Source organism: Nerophis ophidion, linkage group LG12 (genome assembly GCF_033978795.1).
Source record: "Nerophis ophidion isolate RoL-2023_Sa linkage group LG12, RoL_Noph_v1.0, whole genome shotgun sequence".
Lineage (NCBI taxonomy): Eukaryota > Metazoa > Chordata > Actinopteri > Syngnathiformes > Syngnathidae > Nerophis > Nerophis ophidion.
The window spans coordinates 58,799,810-58,824,920 of NC_084622.1; the positions used below are offsets into that span (position 1 = coordinate 58,799,810).

Genomic DNA, 25,111 nt, shown 5'->3' on the forward strand with positions numbered 1-25,111 from the left:
CCTTTGGAAAGTGCTGGAGTGAGAAGAGGTTTTAAAATATTTAGCGCATGCTTACCTGTACCGCATGCCTTTGGTAAGCGCAGGAGTGAGAAGAGGTTTTAAATGAATTAGCGCCCCGGCGGCAATTCAAGGAAATACGGTACTTAAAGTAGCTGGTAGGTAGGTAGATTTTTTTTTAAATATTTTTGTGCGTTTTCATAACTCATTAAAATATATGGTGTCACAATTTATCGTTTTACTTTATTTATTTGGTTATTTAATTATTGAATTATTTTATATATATTTTTTAAATGTATTTTATAACTATTGCATATTCCTTCCTCGTCACCGTGGGTTGCAGCAGCCAGCCCCGCCCACGTCACGCCGCAACAGACCAATCGGCTTAGAACAGTGTTAAACCATGTTGGTTCAGTCCAACACATTACGGGGTGACAGGGCTCGAGCTTTAACTTTAAAAAACGTGAGTGTTCCCACCAATTTGGTGCATGTTCAAATTCAAAGTACATGTTTCAGTATGTAAGATTTCATCACAATGACGTTGGGGGGAGTTATAATTGTTCGGTGACGCGTGTTTTAGTTGTATCTCTAATCCGTGTCCCCCCTCCTTGCCGCCGTGATGGTTTCGACCGATCCGCCTCTTGTCAGTTTCAAGTTGCGCCTTGTCCTCTGCGCCTGTTTGGCCTCCTTCACTCACGCCGCGGCCTTCTTCGCGAGGGAATCTGGACTTACTAACAAACATGGCTCCTTTCCCACGACACATGAGTGGATTATAAACATTCGAACGCTCAAGGTAAGTGGAGCCTGTTTGTCGAACGTAAACATTCTTCCAAGGTTCGCCGAGATTCGCGGGCTGCACCTCTTACACGTTTGGTGACGTCACGCGCCGTTTTAATTCATTAGCTCCGATAAATGTCCAGACGTCTAAAAAAAGTTGACAGCTTTAAAATATCAGGCTGCTGGTTGTTGTTAATGTTCTGTTTGCTATCGGCCGTTCTCAGACGGGACGGTCACTGGCGTGTTTGGGTCATGTAACACATTTGCTGCAGTGTTGTTTTCACTCAGGACATCTTCTACTGACTTTTTTTGTTTGTTCATGCATATAAATGGCACACAAGTAATTATTAGACATTATTTTTTAAAAGTAGTACACATTTAATATAAACATTATTTTCAGTTCAACGGCAGCATAAAAAAGTGATGCTCAGTAAAAAAAAAAATAAAGGTTACTGTATGGGTGAGGTTCATGGCTGGTGAGGCACTGACTTCATCACAGTCAGATTTACAAACATATGAACCCTAAATGTAGGAGCCTAAATGCTGTTTAAATTAATTTACATTTTATGGAAGGTGCTTTATGTTTATTCAGTCAAAATGGGACTATTTACTTTATTTGCATGATAAGAAAATGGATATATTGAATGCTTAGAGTAATTATATAAAGCTCACTTTAATTGTAATTATTACATTTGTCAAAATGATTTGATGACGTAACTGTTTTAAGTGCATATATGGCGGAAGGATCTGTGTGGTAAGGGGGTTTTTGGACGCAAGGTGTCATGGGTAATTGCTGTCAGGTGCGGTGGAATCGAGCCACACAGTTTTTTTGACCTCACTCATACTTATTCTCATTCATACTTCTTCTAACTAGTACTGCAACAAATTCTCTTTATTTTGTCATTCATTTGTTCTCACATCGTGACTGTTTTATGTTTTGAATTATGAAGATCACAAGTAAACCACACAAACGAAGAAGAACGTCTGGAGTTTTGTTTTGTTGTTGCCGCAGCAAGCGGAGTGAATGTGATAGTAGAGGAGCGTCAAGCTTAAGGCTACTTTAGGAATCTACACTAAAGAGTATCTTATTCTCCATTTGATTGGCAGCAGTTAACGGGTTATGTTTAAAAGCTCATACCAGCATTCTTTACACGTATAAACTATAGCACACAAAAAAAGCACATTTAATTAAAAAAAGCGTTATTATGGTCTTACCTTTACTTATAAATGAAGTCAATGCGCCGCTCCTTCTGGATAAAAAACCCATCGATAACTTGTTTATAGAAGTCTTCCTTATCTTTCTTCAGTTTTAAAAGTTTCTCTGTGAAATGTGAAATATATTTATATAGCACTTTTCTATAGTGACTCAAAGCGCTTTACATAGTGAAACCCAATATCTAAGTTACATTTAAACCAGTGTGGGTGGCACTGGGAGCTGGTGGGTAAAGTGTCTTGCCCAAGGACACAACGGCAATGACTAGGATGGCGGGAACGGGAATCGAACCTGCAACCCTCAAGTTGCTGGCACGGCCACTCTACCAACCAAGCTATGCCGCCCCTCTGTCTTGATGGTGATCACGGTCTGAAGCAAACCATTTAGTTCCGGCGTTGGTCTTCCTTTAAATATTACCTCCTGCTTTGATTGAAAGTCCAGTTTAGAAAAACTGTTTTATTTTAGATATGTAATCATCCGTGTTAAAAGTCCAGGCGAGAGGAAAAAATAAACACACGCTGCTCACTCTTGCTGCTTGTTGTCACTTCTTCTGCAGCCGAGTTGTCACAAGAATGATCTCTGGGATCACTAGCGCCCTCTATCACCAGGAGGCGGGAGAACAGGTGCCTCACACAGCGCGTCTTCGCAGCCGTTTTTATGATTGCCCAGCACAAGAAATACGTTACACACATACAGTTGTTGACAAAATACACTGTACATTATATACCTCAGCTAACTAAACTATGGAAATTTATAATATAATTCATATAGCAATACGGTCTCACTGCACAGCAGCCAGCAGTTAGCAGTCATTGCGCAATCCATGGTGAGGCTCAACTGGTTGCTGACCGACCGCAAGTCTCTTCTCAGTATTTGAACGGCAAATGTGAAAATTCAGCGATTTTTGATAAAAATAACGTAAAACTGGTGAAGTTAAATGAAACATAGCTTTATAAAGTATAATCACTGGATACATAAAACATTTTAATTAATTTTTTTCTTTTTACATTTTTTTTCTTACCATGATGACACGTGAGGCCCCACGTCACTGGGGTGAGGTTGCACAGACAAAAAAAAGCAACATTTTTTATTGCGATTAGCACCAAAAAGAGTCGTCATTTCTAAATCGTTCACTGCACTGTCCTTGCATACATCCCGATGCTCGATAGTTACCAGTCTTCAGCTTACAGGAGTAGCGATCGCCATCCACCCATCCATCTTCTTCCGCTTATCTGAGGTCGGGTCGCGGGGGCAGCAGCCTAAGCAGAGAAGCCCAGACTTCCCTCTCCACAGCTACTCTGTCCAGCTCCTTGCGGGGAATGTCCAACGTCGTTTTGTTGCTCCCCACCTATCTGTGTTCATTTGTGTGTAGAGACTACAGTCATTACAGCCTACGCTCACAGGATGTCCTCCACATGTTGGATCCTAAAGCCAACACAGAACTTGGAAAAAAAATACTTCAGTTATGCTGCTCCCTGGTCATGGAATGACATCCAGAAAGATCTGAGGCTACCAGAATTGATCATTTTGGGGTAGTTTTAGGGGTGTAACGGTACGTGTATTTGTATTGAACCGTTTCGGTACGGGGGTTTCGGTTCGGTGCGGAGGAATACCGAACGAGTTCAACACGTACATATGAAGTAGCCGCCTATGCTAAAGTCTTAACAAGCTGCTCCGCTCCGTTCTGCCTCTGTGTCTGTACACAGCACCCAGCATTGGCCCGCCTACACAACCATCTGATTGGTTACATACAAAGCCAATCAGCAATGCGTATTCGGAGCGCATGTCGTCAGGGCTTCAGTGTCGATGTCGAACAGATCAGTCTTTAGCAGGGGAGCAACTCACTCTCCCCAAATTCTATTCCAAGTTAACTACGTTCTAAACATCACTATGAGCCCGTTGACCTTCTAGAAACAAACTGCAGCTCAGCTCACTCGCAGTCCTGGCTTTAGGTGAAGGCTGGTTAGCTTTTAGCGAAACGTTAACTCATTTTGCGGTGTGTGCGTGCGTGTGTGTGCGCGCGCGTGTGCGCGCGCGTGTGTGTGCGTGTTTTACGGACAGTGTTGATTGAGGTGTGTTGAAGCAGCAAAAAAGGAAATTATATTAAATGAAGAGTTTCTGTCTCTGCTAGTGTATAAAATAATTTAATTGCATCATGAAGCCTACATGAACTCCATGGTGGTCAGGGATGAATTTTCAGCTATAGTTACATGAATCATTAGTAATGTAGCAGCCTAGTTTTGAATGGCGGGGTCCATGCTATCACATGTTGATAAAAATATAACATTTACATAATAAAAGTCAACTACAGGCTTCCCCAATGCTGTAATAAATTAGCATGATGAGTTGACTTGAAACTGTTTAATGTTGCACTTTTTATACGTAGAAGAAAAGTTGTCATTTTATTTCATCAAAGCAACAACTTGAGGCAGTTTAATGTGGATTAACATGGGCAGAATTATTATAGTGTTCCCATTGTTAAAAGGATCAAGCCATTGTTTACAAATTTGGTAAATAAATACCCCAAAAATTTATATTTTGTTCTTTTCTTACTGAACCGAAAATGAACCGAACCGTGACCTCTAAACCGAGGTACGTACCGAACCGAAATTTTTGTGTACCGTTACACCCCTAGGTAGTTTAAGTCCATTTGAAAAGATTGAGAAACCAATTCTCTTGGGAAATGTACTTGCTTTTAAATTTGATTATTTAATCGTTTTAAATTATTTTTGACCTGTTATGGTATGACTGCCGTTGTTCTGCTGTATTGTCTTGTTGTAATTATTATTGTAACTTTGTTTGTGCCGACCTCTTTGTCAGGTCGCTCTTGAAAAATAGATTTAAATCGCAAAGAGTGTTTAAATTATTAAATAAAGGAAAATTAAATTGGGATCGAGGGACACGGTCGAATTTCTAGGCGCAGTCAAGGCGTTGAGGGTTTCCGGTTTGGTAACCGCAGGATTAGGTCTCTGCTTTTTGCAGATGATGTGGTCCTGATGGCTTCATCTGACCGGGATCTTCAGCTCTCACTGGATCGGTTCGCAGCCGAGTGTGAAGCGACCGGAATGAGAATCAGCAGCTCCAAGTCCGAGTCCATGGTTCTCGCCCGGAAAAGGGTGGAGTGCCATCTCCGGGTTGGGGAGGAGACCCTGCCCCAAGTGGAGGAGTTCAAGTACCTAGGAGTCTTGTTCACGAGTGAGGGAAGAGTGGATCGTGAGATCGACAGGCGGATCGGTGCGGCGTCTTCAGTAATGCGGACGTTGTACCGATCTGTTGTGGTGAAGAAAGAGCTGAGCCGGAAGGCAAAGCTCTCAATTTACCGGTCGATCTACGTTCCCATCCTCACCTATGGTCATGAGCTTTGGGTTATGACCGAAAGGATAAGATCACGGGTACAAGCGGCCGAAATGAGTTTCCTCCACCGGGTGGCGGGCTCTCCCTTAGAGATAGGGTGAGAAGCTCTGCCATCCGGGAGGAACTCAAAGTAAAGCCGCTGCTCCTCCACATCGAGAGGAGCCAGATGAGGTGGTTCAGGCATCTGGTCAGGATGCCACCCGAACGCCTCCCTAGGGAGGTGTTTAGGGCACGTCCAACCGGTAGGAGGCCACGGGGAAGACCCAGGACACGTTGGGAAGACTATGTCTCCCGGCTGGCCTGGGAACGCCTCGGGATCCCCCGGGAAGAGCTAGACGAAGTGGCTAGGGAGAGGGAAGTCTGGGTTTCACTGCTTAGGCTGTTGCCCCCGCGACCCGACCTCGGATAAGCGGAAGATGATGGATGGATAAATTGGGATCCTGAAGTGTTCCCAGGCCAGCCTGGACACTTCGTCTTACCAACGTGTCCTGGGTCTTCCCCATGGCCTTCCACCGGTCAGACGTGCCCTAAAAACCTCCCAAGGTAGGCGTTTGGGTGTTATTCTGACCAGATGCCTGAACCACCTCATTTGGCTCCTCCGTACTTTGAGCTTCTCCCGGATGACAGAGCTTCTCACCCTATCTCTAAGGGAAAGCCCTGTCACCTGGCGGAGGAAACTCATTTCGGCCGCTTGTAGCCGTGATCTTGTCCTTTCGGTCATAACCCAAAGCTCATGACCATAGGTGAGTTTAGTTTAGTTTATTAAGGATCCCCATTAGTCTACACAGCAGTGGAGACTAGAGGATGGGAACGTAGATCGACCGGTAAATTGAGAGCTTTGCCTTCCGGCTCAGCTACTTCTTCACCACAACTAAAAACCCCCCACCGACCCGCCTGTCGATCTAACGCTCCACTCTTCCCTCACTCGTAAACAAGACTCCGAAGTATTTGAACTCCTCCACATTGGGCAGGGTCTCCTCCCCAACCTGGAGATGGCACTCCACCCTTTTACGGGCGAGAACCATGGACTCGGACTTGGAGTAGCGATGGCATTTGGTTTTTACTCTGTCTTTATTATAAATTTACTGTGGTGTGAGCAGCCAGTGTCTGCAGCATGCAGCCACAAATGTCCAAATGACATACATTTATCCATTAAACTATCGAAAAGCAGCCGATCTTGAGTTTGACTTGTTTCACTTCGTTCTGTCTCGTCTTGGCTGAACAAACTGGACGGTCGAGGATTACCTTTGGTAAACACACAGATGTACAAACACTTGTCACTTGTTGTCAATACCAACTTCTCTGAACTGAAATATGTTTGTGTGGAACATAAACCAATTTCCTAGTCTCTATTGATAAACAAGAGAATTAAGCAACCAACTATATGAAATGAAGTCGCTTTAAATAAGCGGACTTGGCAACACTGAAAGTAGAAGCCTGAAGGAGACACTGCATCAGTCTGGTCTTCAAGGTTAAAGTTGAACAATATTAACATATAAAATACTGAGGAATTTTTTAAAAACTTGCTCTGTTGTTTTTAGTACATGTAATGTTTGTCAAACAATATTGATTGTTTAAAAAAAAAAAATCTAAAAAGCATATTGCATGTTAAAATTGGGGTGTTTTTGGAGGGCCAAGTACAGATTATTAAATTGATTTCAATGGGTGGGGTTGCTTTAAAAAATTAATGTTTTGAATTAAGAACTTGGTCTTGCAACACAATGTGCTCATAAGTTGAGGTACCACTTTATTTCATTCGTAGAGTATATTATGGATATTTAAACATACACTACTATACTTATGTTCTGTGATTATTTACCAAGCACAAATCTATGCATTCAAGGCCTCCAAAGTACTATCTACTCTTCATGGAAGCCAATTAGGCCTTTAATAATATTAAAATTTTTTTATATCACGGATATTGTAAAAAAAATGATCGCGGGCATCATTATTATCGTGGTATTGTGCTCAAAAAGTACTTATACACACACTGAAATCTTTTGACCAAGTTATTAAAAAAAATCAATGGGTAAGCTTTTATTGTTTTAAATATTGGTTTATACTGTAGCACTTTGAAGATTTATGAAAAGTGCATAACAAATTAAATATATTATTTAATATTCCTGGCAAACTTTGTGGCATCCTAGTCTGTTCAGCAGTTCTTCAACACATTTTAAAACACTTTTGTTTCATCTATCTCTTGCCTATAAAAGGATTACCGTATTTTTCGGACTATAGGTCGCAGTTTTTTTTTCATAGTTTGGCCGGGGGTGCGACTTATACTCAGGAGCGACTTATGTGTGAAATGATTAACACATTACCGTAAAATATCAAATATTAGTATGCAGCTCATTCACGTAAGAGACTAGACGTATACGATTTCATGGGATTTAGCGATTAGGAGTGACAGATTGTTTGGTAAAGGTATAGCATGTTCTATATGTTATAGTTATTTGAATGACTCTTACCATAATATGTTAGGTTAACATAGCAGGCACCTTCTCAGCTGGTTATTTATGCCTCATATAACGTACACTTATTCAGCCTGTTGTTCACTATTCTTTATTTATTTTAAATTGCCTTTCAAATGTCTATTCCTAGTGTTGGGTTTTATCAAATAAATTCCCCCCAAAAATGCGACTTATACTCCAGTGCAACTTATATGTTTTTTTCCTTCTTTATTGTGCATTTTTGGCAGGTGCGACTTATACCTAGGAGCGACTTATACTCCGAAAAATACGGTGCTCTGTTCAAAGAGAGCGCAATTTAATAGCATAGTTATTCAACCAGTAATGTGTTCGTACAAGTTTAGATTGGGGATTGTCTTTCTTAATGGGGAAAGACGTTAATGGTTCTTGTTTTCATGTCAGTATTTAAGCTTGTGAGCTGCAGTTTTCAATTGTTTTTTTTGTTGTTGAAAATTTAGATTTAAAACGGTAATACTAACTGTCGGGTGTTTTACCTTGGTTATTATTACTATCAATCGTTACATGCTAGTCCTAATGAATGCCTGGTTTTGTTGAGTGACTGCAGGCACAGTCAGCCTTTTGTGTGGGACATTAAGAACGACTGGGCTCTTTCCTCGTCTATACAAAGTGATGCAGCATTGGTTCTGTTGATCAGTGGACTAACCTTTTTGCCGTTCCTTTTGTTCTTGTATTTCCTCCACAACTTGTGGGACAGCAATTGGAGACTGAAATCAAAAAGTCTTGTTCAGCAGACTGAACTTTATTTGGGATATACTGTACCTACTTCTTTCATGCCACGATCATAGGCTAATTCTTATCTTCAAACATGCCAGGATTAGGCGCAGAGAAGGATGTTTGCTTTGCTGCAATGGTGCTTTCTGTGGAGAATATAAAAAAAAACAACCTCAGACTGAGTCATCAGGCTGCTTGAAGCTATGGTAAATGACAGCACTGTCAATGGATTATATTTATGTGGTTATCTAATATGCAATAACCCGAAAAAGACGAACTGGAAAGGAAGCTGATGTTTTGTGACACAGTTTATGTCTAATTTTGGTTTAATCAAGTTTAAAGACATTCTCATACAGTGGAAACCATTTGTGTCAACTGGCTGACTAGTGTTGACATAAGCGGTAGACTAAAACCATCACCAAAACTAGCCGATGGTTGCACATTTACTGTGCTTGCGTCTTGGGCAAACTACATAATTTTTGAACCTATGGCAGTTTGACTAATTTTTCTTCATTTGTGCGTATTTTTATTTACATTTTTCTGTTTTCATTTGTCATTTTATACTCTTATCTAACAGAACTGTTGCAGTAATTTATTTTCATGTCTTGACGACATTGACAATATAATTTTGTTACATGTGCAGATCTTTATTTTAATGACCAACAATTTAAAATAAATAAATGGAGGGATTTTGTGAGCTGCTGCGGTTGAATCTTCAATCTGCTCCTGCCATATTTTTATTTCTAAGCTTACTTGACACTGAACAGAAATTCATTGCGCATATTTTAAAGGGTTCATATTGCATTTTTTTTGACAATTCACACACTTCTTTGAGGTTTACAATAACACGTAATGGTGGCTCTTGGCTCAAAATGTTGTATAAAGTGTGTTTTACAGACTATCAGCAAGACGTCTCAATTTATTTAAATTTTTTGATCGAATTTTTGACATGCAGTCCAGAAATACAATTTAAAAAATCCCTCACCCTTTTGATTGAATTTTTGACACACAGTCCAGAAATACAATTAAAAAAATCCTGCCCCATACACGTAACCAACAAAAAGTGTGTGTGTTTGGCATTATATTCCCAAAAGTATTTGGCCACCCATCCAAATGATCAGAATCAGGTGTCCTAATTGTGTATAAAATCAAGCACTTAGGAATGGAGACTGTTTCTACAAACATTTGTGAAAGAATTGGTCGCTCTCAGGAGCTCAGTGATAGTGAAAAAAATAGATAACTGCACTTTGATAAAACTCACAGAACAGTTATACTGCTCATTTACAGGTGAAGCAAGATACTGTAGCGTGCTAATGGCTTGATAGCTATCTTAAATGCTAACATGAAAACAAGAGGCATTAACTTATTTCCCCATTAAGAAAAGACATTCCCCAATATAAACTTAGTCACTATAATATAGTGCTGTGAGATATTACAATATATATTGTAGTATAAGAGAGAAATGTCTATTGTACGATATAATTTTCTATTGTTTATATTCTATTAATTGCTTTAAATAATAATTTCTTCCATGCTCCCTACGTTGCACAGATGTAGAAACTAAAATAACAAACTCAAAGAGGACTCAGTGCCAAAGAGAGAGAAGATGAACTCCCTTGTTTGGATTTAAAAAATCTGTCACCGACCAAACAACTGTAGGCCAATTTGCAAAACATCCCATCGACAAGTCGTTTCAAATTTCTTGAACATGTCAAATTTTTTTCTATCACCTGAATACACAGCATGAGAAACAGTACAGAGGCAGTGTTTCAATGTGAGATAATACTCATGTTAGCTCAAAGGCCTTAATGGATTGTGTTTAGGCCGGCGTTTGATTTAAAACTAAAAAACGCTTAAAAAATCATACCCCGAATTAGGGCTGGGCGATATGGCCATTTTTTAATATCTCGATATTTTTAGGCCATATCACGATACACGATATATATCTCGATATTTTGCCTTGGACTTGAATTAACACTTGATACATATAACCCCAGCAGTATGATGATTCTATGTGTCTACATTAAAACATTCTTCTTCATACTGCATTAATACATGCTACTTTTAAACTTTCATGCAGAAAAGGAAATCACAACTAAGTCATTTGACCAAAAGTGTATTTATTAAACAGTTATCAAGCAGTGGCACAAACATTCATGCCAGAAAGTGCAAGATTGTCAGAGACATTTTAAGTGTCAAATAAAAATGAGCTGCATAATAGGAAATCAAATAGTGTTCGTCCTCCGCTATGTGGTAGGTTACTACGGACGTTATTAAATTCTGCTGTTGACTATTTTTTTCATACGGTGTTGATCTGGAAATGTGTGCCTCTGCATTTTGATGGTATGAGCGTGTGGTACCGAACTGAGATGTTGACATGCGGTGTAAGCACTTTGCATTCTCTAACAGGTGACTTTTCAAATGATGCTACATATTAGCAGTAATGCTACTTTTTTAAGCAACACTTTTGCCCCACACTTTGTGTCTGTGAGAAGGAGAGACAGGAAAGATTGAGGAAAGCATGCAGTGTAATGCCTGCAGCTAAAAGCAACTGCGTGAGCACGGATACTCGAATATCACGATATAGTCATTTTCTATATTACGCAGAGAAAAACCCACAATATATGGTGTATATCGATATATCGCCCAGCCCTACTCTGAATGCGTCTCATTCGTCCGACGTCCCTTCTTCTCATGCAGGCGGCTTTCATAGACATTTAAGGCCAAGATTTATGTTGATACATTGATACTGTACCATTACTTGCTGATGACCAAATGGTCATGGCAAAACACAGACAATTTCATGTAGGACTGGTTGATATACTCGATATATCGCGGGTTTGTCTCTGTGCGATATAGAAAATGACTATATCGTGATATTCGAGTATACGTTCTCACGCAGTTGCTTTTAGCTGCTGGCATTACACTACAGGTAAGGTTTTTTCAGGTGTACTGGAGAGGAGGCTACGCCGGATAGTCGAACCTCGGATTCAGGAAGAATAGTGTGGTTTTCGTCCTGGTCGTGGAACTGTGGACCAGCTCTATGCTCTCGGCAGGGTTCTTGAGGGTGCATGGGAGTTTGCCCAACCAGTCTACATGTGCTTTGTGGACTTGGAGAAGGCATTCGACCGTGTTCCTCGGGAAGTCCTGTGGGGAGTGCTCAGAGAGTATGGGGTACCGGACTGTCTTATTGTGGCGGTCCGCTTCCTGTATGATCAGTGCCAGAGCTTGGTCCGCATTGCTGTCGAACACATTTCCAGTGAGGGTTGGACTCCGCCAAGGCTGTCCTTTGTCACCGATTCTGTTCATAACTTTTATGGACAGAATTTGTACGCGCAGTCAAGGCGTTGAGGGGTTCCGGTTTGGTGACCGCAGGATTAGGTCTCTGCTTTTTGCAGACGATGTGGTCCTGATGGCTTCATCTGACCGGGATCTTCAGCTCTCACTGGATCGGTTTGCAGCCGAGTGTGAAGCGACCGGAATGAGAATCAGCACCTCCAAGTCCGAGTCCATGGTTTTCGCCCGGAAAAGGGTTGAATGCCATCTCCGGGTTGGGGAGGAGACCCTGCCCCAAGTGGAGGGGTTCAAGTACCTAGGAGTCTTGTTCACGAGTGAGGGAATAGTGGATCGTGAGATCGACAGGCGGATCGGTGCGGCGTCTTCAGTAATGCGGACGTTGTACCGATCCGTTGTGGTGAAGAAGGAGCTGAGCCGGAAGGCAAAGCTCTCAATTTACCGGTCGATCTACGTTCCCATCTTCACCTATGGTCATGAGCTTTGGGTCATGACCGAAAGGATAAGATCAAGGGTACAAGCGGCCCAAATGAGTTTCCTCCGCCGTGTGGCGGGTCTCTCCCTTAGAGATAGGGTGAGAAGCTCTGTCATCCGGGAGGAACTCAAAGTAAAGCCGCTGCTCCTTCACATCGGGAGGAGCCAGATAAGGTGGTTCGGGCGTCTGGTCAGGATGCCACCCGAACGCCTCCCTTGGGAGGTGTTTAGAGCACGTCCAACCGGTAGGAGGCCACGGGGAAGACCCAGGACACGTTGGGAAGACTATGTCTCCCGGCTGGCCTGGGAACGCCTCGGGATCCCCCGGGAAGAGCTAGACGAAGTGGCTGGGGAGAGGGAAGTCTGGGTTTCCCTGCTTAGGCTGTTGCCCCCGCGACCTGACCTCGGATAAGCGGAAGATGATGGATGGATGGATGGATTACACTACAGGCTCTTCCCACTCTTTCTTGTTTGTCCTTCTCACAGACAGCAAGCGCACATTCTTACATATGTCACATACGTATACGCCCTCGCGGAGCAGAGAGGTAGCAGCATGGGTGACGTTAGCTGTGGTGTGAGTGGTAATACAAGAGAAAGAAGGTATGAATCTGGTAACAAATGAAGGAAGAATTAATTCCCAAGAAAAACAGCAGGGGGTTCATCGTCTGGCGGTGGTTCGGCTTCCAGTGGGAATATGTCGAACAGACAACCGTAATTTGTCATGTGTGGGGCAAAAGCGATGCTACAAAAAGTAGCATTACTGCTAATATGTAGCATCATTTGAAAAGTCACCAGCTAGAGAATGAGGAGTGCCTTGTCTGCATAGCAACATCTCTATTAGGTGCCACACCAAAAAAATGCCGAGGCAACCATTTCCACATCAACACTGTATGAAAAAAAATAGTCAACAACATAAGGAGATAATGTCCGCAGTAACCTACCACATAGCGATTTGATTTTCGATTATGCAGCTCATTTTTATTTGACAGTTAATGAAATATGTTGTGTGACATCATGCACAAAAGTGCACTTTATTTGTTTTATACCATTGTAGTGGCGTTCTGTACAAAAAAAGTGCACTTTAATTTAGTGTTGTTTCGATATGTCATCTTAGTGACATCATGCACAAAGTGCACTTTATGGCGTTCTGTACAAAAAGTGCACTTTAATTTAGTGTTGTTTTGATATGTCATCTTAGTGACATCATGCACAAAAGTGCACTAATAGCTTGTTTTAAAATGTCTCTGACAATCTTGCACTTTCTGTTTTGAAATGACATGAATGTTTGTGCCACTGCTTAATAACTGTTTAATAAATACAGTTTGGTCAATTGACTTAGTTGTGATTTCCCTCTCTGCATGAAAGTTTAAAATGAGCATATATTAATGCAGTATGAAAAAGAATGTTTTAATGTAGACACATAGAATCATCATACTGCTGCGATTATATGCATCAAGTGTTAATTCAAGGCTAAGGCAAAATATCGAGATATATATCGTGTATCGGGATATGGCCTAAAAATGATCAAGATATTAAAAAAAGGCCATATCGCCCAGCCCTACTTTCATAAGGTCGTGGTTGTCTGTAAGGGATCATCATGAGTTCCAGTTAATTCAGCCCCCACCAGGCTCGAGAATGCAGTAGATTTGGCAGAAGTTAAATGACAGGAGTCACAAGACAAGAGAAGAGCAAGTCTTCTGGAAGCAAATCTTGATGGCTCATAATCCAGCTGGATGTATTCCAGTTGTTGGATTTGGCCCAGAGGTTTGTGGCTATGGTTTAATCATCAGAAGCTTGCTGATGACTAATGACATTTTACTTCCATCATTCAGCCTGCCAGTCTTCCACGTGACATTTAATGGGCACATTTTTGAAAAAAAAAGAGGCATAATTATGTTTGAAGGTAACGAGAGAGCTAGTCAAAGACTCACTATTTGTCAGGATAAAATTGTAGATCTGGCGGACTTTACGCACTTTTCGGACGAAGCAATGGTGGGAATGTTCCTGGGCTTTTTTTTGCAGCTTGTTCGGTGGCGCAAGTGTCCTCATGGGCTTTCGGGTAGGGTTGTTCCGATAGGGGATGGGCAAACTGGCCTCAAAATCTTAACGCAATATACTCTATATTGATGCCTCCCGCGATAACGATGTGTTACATATAGGCCCAGGCAAATAAAACAATAGCAATATATATCGCGATATACAAAATCGATATCAATATTAATTTGTGTATCATAAAAAAATCGATATAAAGTTAAAATTTCTGGTTGGAAGAAACCAGAAATTATGAAGCTTTTCATTACTGCCACACCATGAGAATAACAAGTTGTTTTTACTTGAAAACAATTTAAAGTAATATAATGTATTGTAGCCCCCAGGAGAACTCACACACAGTCTGACGCTATTTTTAACTTTTATTACTATTATTATGATAATAAACGGCACAATTCTAACAGGTTTTACCCCCCGTGGCAACAGTTTCGTCTTCATGAGTTTGAGCTTCCCCAGACACACAACACTTGCTCCTTTCAAGTACAGGTGCTGTGTTTGCCAAAATGGAGAAAAACTAACGTCAAATCTAAATTACAGAAACATGATGCATTGGCATCAGCTGGTCGTTACAGTATGAATTGATTTATAAGAGATGTCACGGTATTCAAATTTCTTATCACGGTTATTGTGACAAAAATGATCACGGTTATGATTATTATCGCGGTAATTTTAATACATTTTTTTCATTGTGTTCATTCAATTAGATTAAGGGAAACTGAATCATATACTGATACTGCCCTTGGTATCAACTACATCGCTTTATGGATGGATCCGCACTACTCTTACGTATTGTGCACTTCTAACTGTGACAATGCTGATAAAGCAACAGTTATCCTCTCTTTATATTCTTATTAATGTACTTATTCATTTACTGTTAATTGCTGCTTTCTTTCTACTGTAACACTGTCCCATTTACACTTCTTAAATTTTAATAAGTACTTATTTGTTGATGTTGTTTCAAGCTAGTTTAGTGGCTATTTTAGCAATTAGCATGCCTGCTCATCCTCCAGTGAAAATGGTACTTGATACATAAGATACTAAGAAATGCATTTTTTTTTGCCCAATAGAGGTGATTACTATTAATTTAGGGGAGTGGTTCTGAACTGTGTATGGACACAATAAGGATCTGCTGGATTGTCATGTGGGGGACTAAACATAAATACAGTGTCAGCCGAAGGGGTTCTGCTTTGAAAGGCATTTATCAGCAATTTTTTTAAAGCATTTTTTTCATGACCGCATGCCTATTTCGTGGTATAACATTTTCAGTTCTATTATCTATTGTCAAAGTATTGGATTAGGACTAAAAATCCGAAAGGACTTGAGGCCAAAAATGGTAATTGTTAGGGCTGCGAATCTTTGGGTGTCCCACGATTCGATTCATTATTGATTCTTGGGGTCACGATTCGATTCAAAATCGATTTTTTTTCCCAATTCAACACGATTCTCGATTCAAAAACAAATTTTTCCCGATTTAAAAGGATTCTCTATTCATTCAATACATCCCATTTCATCAGGATCTACCCCAGTCTGCTGACATGCAAGCAGAGTAGTAGATTTTTGTAAAAAGCTTTTTTAATTGTAAAGGACAATGTTTTATCAACTGATTGCAATAATGTAAATTTGTTTTAACTATTAAACAAACCAAAAATATGACTTATTTTATCTTTGTGAAAACATTGGACACAGTGTGTTGTCCAGCTTATGAGATGCCATGCAAGTGTGACACTATTGTTCTTTTTTAAATTTTTTTATAAATGTCTAATGATAAAGTCAATGAGGGATTTTTAATCACTGCTATGCTGAAATGATAACTAATATTGATACTGTTGTTGATGATATTCATTTTTGTTTCACTACTTTTGGTTTGTTTTGTGTTGTGTTTGTGTCTCCTCTCAATTGCTCTGTTTATTGCAGTTCTGAGTGTTGCTGGGTCAGGTTTGGTTTTGCAATTGGATTGCATTGTTATGGTATTGCTGTGTATTGTTTTGTCGGATTGATAAAAAAAATAATCAAAAAACAAAAATCGATGTTTAAAAAAATGAAAATCGATTCTGAATCGCATAACGTGAGAATCGCGATTTAAATTCGAATCGATTTTTTCCCACACCCCAATTAATTGTGACATCCCTAATGGTCATAGTTGTTTTCTAATGGTTTTGTGAATGAATGAGAGAAATATGGTCATTATTAAGGGTCTCCAATTGTAACACAGAAGGCACAAGATTTAGTAGCATCATTCAGAACGGTCTGCAGAACCACTGCTGAATTAAATTGTGTTTCTTTGTACAGTATTTGCAAGAACGTCTTTTCTTTTTTGTATGCGATTTCTTTACAACTTAAATTTGACTATCCCGTGCCTCTCAGGTCGGAGATTTGGCCATTATGTGGAACACATTCCTGAGAATAGGCCAATATGTGTTAAGATTTTGTTAGTCTGCTGACTGGTAAACACTGTAATAGAGCACCGTATTCTTTATTTCCTTGTGTGTGACTGATGAATGAAACCGATTATCTGGAGCCAAGTGTCCTGTAGAGCTGGACAATGATGGAAAAAATAATAATCACAATTATATTGATTCATATGGAAGTTATTATTTGTTTGAAAATATTAGTATTTATTGTGGGCAGCACGATGGAAGAGGGGTTAGTGCATCTGCCTCACAATACGAAGGTCCTGAGTAGTCCTGGGTTCAATCCCGGGCTTGGGATCTTTCTGTGTGGAGTTTGCATGTTCTCCCCGTGACTGCGTGGGTTCCTTCGGGGTACTCTGGCTTCCTCCCACTTCCAAAGACATGCACCTGGGGATAGGTTGATTGGCAACACTAAATTGGCCCTAGTGTGTGAATGTGAGTGTGAATGTTGTCTGTCTCTCTGTGTTGGCCCTGTGATGGGGTGGCGACTTGTCCGGGGTGTACCCGGCCTTCCGCCAGAATGCAGCTGAGATAGTCTCCAGCGATCTCCCGCGACCCCAAAGGGAATAAGCGGTAGGAAATGGAAGGATGGATGATATGTGTCAATAAAGTAGTTAATATTTTCTCACTAAATGTAATGAATTTTTTTTATAATACATAATAGGAGACGCTAATATTCTCTACAATGACTGCCGGCATTGACCAAGATAATAAGTATTTGGGGTGTGCTATGAAGTCATTGACTTTGTCGCCCTCTACAGCATGTACGAGTTGCTTGTCAGTCCAGCATCGTGTTGTGTGTGGCTTCCGCGGCGACACGCACACGACTGCAGGGCATACTGGGTGACACAGAGTACACTAATGGTTGTGATATAAACAATTGTAACACTCTTAGTAATATGCGCCACGCTGTGAAGACACACCAAACAAGATTGACAAACACATTTCGGGAGAACATCCTCCCAGTAACACAACATAAACGCAACACAACAAATACCCAGAATCCTTTGTATCCATGAAACATCCTGACTATTTTATACACCCCGCACATGTAATATATCATTATATTGATGATTAAATGCTTTATCATTCCACAAGAGTTTTGCAGCTGTACACGTGCTTATGAGCGATTTGGCCTGGATCTGCAGAGTGACTGCTTTAATGATCACTCTGTGTATTGTCCTCCTTTATATCATCATACACACACTAAGCTGCTTTTAGTGGGAGTTTGTCTGTTGTTATGTTCTGGTTGGCCTCTTAAAGCGTTGAGTTTTGTTGCACTTGGCTCGATAAGTTGTCCAATGCAGAAATACAGTAAATGTGTTGTGCTGCTGCCTTTTTTAAGCAAACTGTAGTGTCCAGTCATTTGTTCCATGCCAAAACTGAGGTTCTGTCCATGCGGACGTGTCGCCTGCACCATGGTTTTGGTGATTGAGAGGTGGCGGGGGTAAGCAGCGGCTCCTCCAACCCTTGGATGCACCCAGCCCTGTTTCACATTCCGGCCAGAACGACCTAGCCCATAGAGTCAATCCTTGTACCGAAGTTACAGATCTGATTCTCTTACCTGCCTTATTCTATATAGCCAGAGGCTGTTTACCTTGGAGACCTGCAGGGAACAGTGGCGATTGCTCTAAAACTGCAAGGGAAGCTCAGCATTCCCTAAAATATAAAAAAGTGGTAAAATATGTACTTTTGTGTTTGCATTTCATTGACTAAATATGTGCTAGAATGCATTCAACTTTTGTTCAGAATCAGCTTCTTTTGCGACGGCTGATGCGACTTTCCTCTCATTCGGCACAGTGCATGGAATTAAAATTTTTTTTCTAATACAGTTTAACTAGACGATCATTGGATAATAGATTGGGTTTTATCTCGCCCACGAACGTTACGCATCTCTGTAAGTGAATGAAAAGTGGGCTTGCCTGGACGCCGGGCTTCCGCATAATGATAGGATGATCTGTCTGAGGCTGAATCCCTTTTTGATTCATAGCAAAATGAGTCAATCAGCAATTTCGAAATTTAAACCACTGACATAGCATTTTTCAACTTTCATACTGTTGTACCATGTTATTAATGGATAATATTACTATCCTGTAAGTGACATTTTCTTTGTAAATCCTTTTATCCGTTATTGAAGAGTGTATTTGTGTTTATAGAGTAAATGAGCTTCCTCTACCTGAAAGACCAGGAGCTACCACTGGTATACCCTTTTAAGGCCCAAGCTGTTTGTTTACATGATTTTTTTATTTATTTCTCTTTGCTATTTGGGCTTATTGGACCCTAATGAAAATAAAAACTAAAAATGTTCTTTTTATATGATGTACTTAGTGTAGTGACACGCACATTTTTATTTTTACACTTGTTTTTCCAATTCCATTGTATGTTATACTCTTCTGACACCACCAGATAGCAGTGTACGTGTCCATATGTCGGCATAAGACCATAATTCAGTAGTGTACACAATTTGGGAAACGAGCTAAAAGGTGCTGTCCACGCATGTGGCCACTCAGGGCTTTAGAGCAGTTGTTCTCAACCTTTTTTCAGTGATGTACCCCCTGTGAACATTTTTTTAATTCAAGTGCCCCCTACCCCCATTTTTGGTTGAAAAAAAGAGATAAATCCAATCCAATCCAATCCACTTTATTTATATAGCACATTTAAACAACAATAAAGTTTCCAAAGTGCTGCACAGCCATGTTAAAAACAATATTATGCTCCACCAATGACTGAATAAAACAAAAAATGAATAAAAATAAAACCAATAAAAACAATATAAAAACAAATATGATTAAAAGGTAAAATCAATTAAAACAGTAAAATAAAAATCAAAGTGTTTAAAAAACACAGAGGACAACAGAGGACAGAGGACCACACAACTCACGTAGTGTTAAAAGCCAAAGAATAAAAGTGGGTCTTAAGACGAGACTTAAAACACTCCACTGTGGAAGCAGTGAGTGTTTTTTAAGCTGTATCTTACTTAAAGAAGTAAGATACAGCACAATGTCATCAGTTTCTGATTTATTAAATTGTATAACAGTGCAAAATATTGCTCATTTGTAGTGGTCTTTCTTGAACTAGTTGGAAAAAAGGATATACAAATAACTACAAACTTGTTGAAAAATAAACAAGTGATTCAATTATAAATGACGATTTCCACACCTAGAAGTAATCCATCCATCCATCCATTTTCTACCGCTTATTCCCTTTCGGGGTCGCGGGGGGCGCTGGCGCCTATCTCAGCTACAATCGGGCGGAAGGCAGGGTACACCCTGGACAAGTCGCCACCTCATCACAGGGCCAACACAGATAGACAGACAACATTCACACTCACATTCACACACTAAGGCCAATTTAGTGTTGCCAATCAACCTATCCCCAGGTGCATGTCTTTGGAAGTGGGGCTTCACGGTGGCAGAGGGGTTAGTGCGTCTGCCTCACAATACGAAGTTCCTGCAGTCCTGGGTTCAAATCCAGGCTTGGGATCTTTCTGTGTGGAGTTTGCATGTTCTCCCCGTGAATGCGTGGGTTCCCTCCGGGTACTCCGGCTTCCTCCCACTTCCTAGAAGTAATCATCAACTTAAAGTGCCTCCTTTGGGGATTGTAATAGAGATCCATCTGGATTCATGAACTTAATTCTAAACATTTCTTCACAAAAAAAGAAATCTTTAACAGCAATATTTATGGAACATGTCCACAAAAAAATCTAGCTGTCAACACTAAATATTGCATTGTTGCATTTCTTTTCACAGTTTATGAACTTATGTTCATATTTTGTTGAAGTATTATTAAAAAATATATATTTATAAAGGATTTTTGAATTGTTGCTATTTTTGGAATATTTAAAAAAAATCTCAGGTACCCCTTGGCATACCTTCAAGTACCCCCATTTGAGAACCACTGCTTTAGAGGATACGACCTGTTACATTGTGAAATAATAACAATTATCAATAGCATAAAACTATGCAATAAAGAATATATTTATATATGTGTAAATAGGCCTGGGCGATATGGCCTACTAATAAAATCCCAGATTTTTTCACAAAAAATTGGAATTACGTTTTTTTTCCCAGTTTTTTTAATGCATTTTTATTTTATTTTATATTTTTTATATTTTTTTCCAGCATTTTGCTCAGTGAAGCATGCATATGTGGGCGAGCGACCCTGGTTGTAATGTGGAATAGAGAGAGAAGACACTGTCAAGACTGCAGTAATTGGGATGAAAGAAATAGGTTTCGAACTGGGAACACTGAGTTTACTTGGCGACTTGCTTGAGATCTTGAGCAGAATGCTGACATATAAGCTGTGTTTTTAAAAAAGTCCTTGCAGGAGCACATTCGATAAACAGCCCCTTTCCAAATCTCACATTCTCCACACGGATGCTACTTGTTTATCATCCAAACAGCTCGCTTTGCCCACGCAGCAGATTAGGGATAGATATTGGTGATGTGACAGGATTATGGCATGTACCAGACCATAGTTTCATGTCCCTTCAGTGCTGCAATGTCACAAGTTGATTCTTGAATCACTTCTAATGATGCTGATGTATAACACATTTGATATTTGGAGTTGTAAAATTAATAATTGTCATGCATCTGGTTGGTATGCTGTTTTTGATTATCGCAGTTATTCGGTTTTCATTCATATTCAAACTAAGTGGTACTTTCCTCTGGCTTGGCCCAAGGTGGTGTGCTGGTGTCATCCGTCAAAATAATGTCATAGTATAATTTGTTATAGAATATGTATTTAAAAGCTAAAATAAGTTATACATATATTCAAAGACACATCTATGTTATTAATTATTTGTACAAAATCCAAAACCAGTGAAGTTGGCATGTTGTGTAATTTGTAAATAAAAGCAGAATACAATGATTTGCAAATCCTAAATTGAATAGACTGCAAAGACAAGATGTTTTTTGGGGTTTTTTTGTTTGCAAAAAAGTTGGCACAGGGGAATTGTTACCACTGTGTTACATTGCCTTTCCCTTTAACAACACTCAGTAAGCGTTTGGGAACTGAGGAGCTCAATTTTTGAAGCTTTTTTTCGGTGGAATTATTTCCCATTGTTCAATCAATCAATGTTTATTTACATAGCCCTAAATCACTCAAAGGGCTGCACAAGCCACAACAACATCCTCCGTTCAGAGCCCACTTAAGGGCAAGGAAAAACTCACTGGTTTTGTATCAACATATAATTTTCTTGTTAAATTATATTGTTCGCACAGCAAGCAAAAATACATTAAGACATGAAGAGCACATACTTTCATGTTGAATTAACAATACAGTTCGAACTTGATATAAACTGGAAAAAAAATGCTGCTATTTAATAAAATACAATGAATGAGCCCATCGGCATGCTAGAGCAGGGGCGCTCACACTTTTTCTGCAGGCAACTACTTTTCAATTGACCAAGTCGAGGAGATCTACCTCATTCCTATTTATAATTTATATTTATTTATTTATGAAAGAGACATTTTTGTGAACAAGTTAATGGTGTTTAATGATAATACAAGCATGTTTAACACACATAGATTCCTTTCTTTCATGAAGACAAGAATATAAGTTGGTGTATTACCTGATTCTGATGACTTGCATTGATTAGAATTAGACAGTGGTGCTGATAACGTCCGCATTTTCAAATGGAGGAAAAAAAAAAAGTCCTCCTTTCTGTCCAATACCACATGAAAGTGGTTGGATTTGGCATCTCATTTGTCCAACTTGCATACTCCTTTTTAAACACTTTGTTATGAGAGTAGCATATGTGTGTGGCCCTTTAATGTCTGGCAGCAGGTGAGTGTGTGGGCGAGCGAGGAGAGGGAGCGGTCGCTGAGGGCGGGGGAGAAATACATTGGCATCAAACTCCGTAGCTTGCTAGCTTTCTGAGACTCTTATTTTGTTAGCACAGGCAGGATGAAACAGGTCTTTTATGGTGAAGACAGGAACTGTGCAGTCGCTCTTTAGAGTTTTGACAGTAGGTACGGAGTCTCTAGAAATAAAATGTGTTTCTCTGCGTCCGCCCTGTTAGTGATTTTGTTCTTAAATATGAGCTCGCAGCAGCCAGCGTCATCTCACAAGATCCTCGGGTGCCGAGAATGTCAAACAACTGACGAAAGTGAAGTCTTGGTATGATTGATGATTGCTCATTTTTATGTACATTTTTTAATGCCTGGCTTGAGATCGACTGACACACCCTCCGAGATCGACCAGTCGATCGCGATCGACGTAATGGGCACCCCTGTGCTAGAGAGTCTATAAAAGCTGCTTTGTTCAAAATAGAAGTGCTCCGTCAAAACTTAAGATACTTAAATAATTAATTTACTATTGGTCCAGGTCCATATGGGATGACGTCTGGGTCTAGACTCTGACCGCGGTCCGCTAGAGACTGATCCCTGCCGTAGACAAATGTTCGCTCTCCTCAAAATGACAGCATTTTTGGCCCATTATGTCGATTTACGCTCTTTTTTGAGTAGATTACAGAAAATGAAGTCTTGATTTTCCAAAATGTTCTTTAGGGCTTAATGTGGCAACACTTTGTGCTGATAAAAATGTTACAATTTTTTCGTCAGTTCTCTTTTTCCTGAAAGGCTGCTCACACATGCCTGCTATCTTATGCAGCTACGGTGTTGACATACTGAGCAGGTGCAACATTGCTACTGAGCTGGTGAAAGTTAATTCAAAATTATGAATCATGCTTCTCACCTGAATAGTAGAACGTTGTGGGGCTCCTTCCCCCCATTCTCACCACATTCTACAGAGACACTATAGAGAGCCTACTGCATGTCTGTCTGGACTGGAACCTGCAGTGCGTCAAACTGGAAGTCTCTGCAGAAAGTGGTGAGGATGGCGGAAAAGATCATCAGGACTCCTTTTCCTCCTATCCAGGAGATCGCAAAAAGCCGCTGCCTGACCAGGGTTCAGAAAATCTGCAGAGACTCCTCCCATCCCCACCAAGGACTGTTTTCACTGCTGGACTCTAGAAAGAGGTTCCGCAGCCTCCGAAGCAGACCCTCCAGGTTCTGTAACAGCTTCTTCCCTAAGGCAGTAAGACTCTTGAACGCATCACAATTATCCCCTCAATTTCCCCCCAAAATGGATTAACTCTCTGGAATATAAAGACAATATAACATACGTCCATAAACCTGGATGCATATGCAAAAGTGCAATATATTTATCTGTACAGTGATCTATTTATTTATATCTGCACCTTATTGCTTTTTTATCTTGCACTACCATGAGCTAATGCAATGCAATTTCATTCTTATCTGTACTGTAAAGTTCAAATTTGAATGACAATACAAAGGAAGTCTAAGTTTAAATCGAGAGATTGTTAAACTTTGACATTAAATTTAGACCCGTAGATGACAACAAAGAAAAGACATAGAAAAAAACCCCTTCTTAGATGCCCCTTTAATTATTTACCTCCTGGTGGGTTATGATTATTTCTACATTTAAACGGGAAGATATAAACATCCCATTAGTCGCCATCCCAGTGAGAACAGACCTTGTACAGTAAGCGATTGTTTTAATATGTTCATAGTTTGTGTATCTTGTTTAGCACTTAGTAGTGAAGTGAATTATATTTATATAGCGCTTTTTCTCTAGTGACTCAAAGCGCTTTACATAGTGAAACCCAATATCCAATTTCTACATTTTAAACCAGTGTGGGTGTCACTGGGAGCAGGTGGGTAAAGTGTCTTGCCCAAGGACACAACGGCAGTGACTAGGATGGCGGAAGCGGGGATCGAACCTGCAACCCTCGAGTTGCTGGCACGGCCGCTCTACCAACCGAGCTATACCCGATGCATGATGCTTAGTGTTTTACTTAAGATTAATCTGTATATTACTCAACTTCTAAAACTTGTAGATCTTCCTCCTTATATTTAAGTTCAAAAATATACGTTTCTGGATCATCATTTTTAGTCTTCGATGGCTCTCGCGATGTCTGTCATGATTAGTAGTAGTTTTTGTTGGAGGGAAATGCAAACACTGTGATGCGTCTGTGAATTTAATACGCCGCAGCATGCTTAATTTTACCAAAATATGTTAATATTACATGTTATTATGAATGTGCCTGTTACTACATTACGCATATACGTACAAAATATGTATATAACGTTTATGGAGGTTTTTGTAGTTTTTTTTAGTGTGCTTTATCGGCAAAATAGAGTACCTCTCGTTGGCTTTATTGTTTGCTGACGTTTGCTAAAGGCCTACTGAAAGCCACTACTACCGACCACGCAGTCGGATAGTTTATATATCAATGATGAAATCTTACCATTGCAACACATGACAATACGGCCTGGTTAGTTTACTAAAGTGCAATTTTAAGTTTCGCGCCGAAATAT

The 25,111-nt window shown here is 40.1% G+C and overlaps 1 protein-coding gene and 1 long non-coding RNA gene across 9 annotated transcripts in view; one reads left to right on the top strand and one right to left on the bottom strand.

Annotated features, from left to right (window-relative positions):
- The first annotated feature begins 638 nt into the window (after nt 1-638).
- Nucleotides 639-25,111, top strand: part of mical3a (microtubule associated monooxygenase, calponin and LIM domain containing 3a) — a 179,874-nt gene continuing 155,401 nt past the window's right edge. For all 8 annotated transcript variants that reach the window (XM_061917871.1, XM_061917872.1, XM_061917873.1 and 5 more), the window contains exon 1: nt 639-790. The gene's annotated coding sequence lies outside the window, so the exon portion shown is untranslated. The remainder of the gene's footprint in view (nt 791-25,111) is intronic.
- LOC133563850 (uncharacterized) lies at nt 6,436-8,689 on the bottom strand. The gene is made up of 3 exons (XR_009809136.1): nt 8,594-8,689; nt 8,474-8,534; nt 6,436-6,586 (listed from the first exon to the last, which is right to left on the bottom strand). It is a non-coding gene; the product is annotated as an uncharacterized LOC133563850 (long non-coding RNA).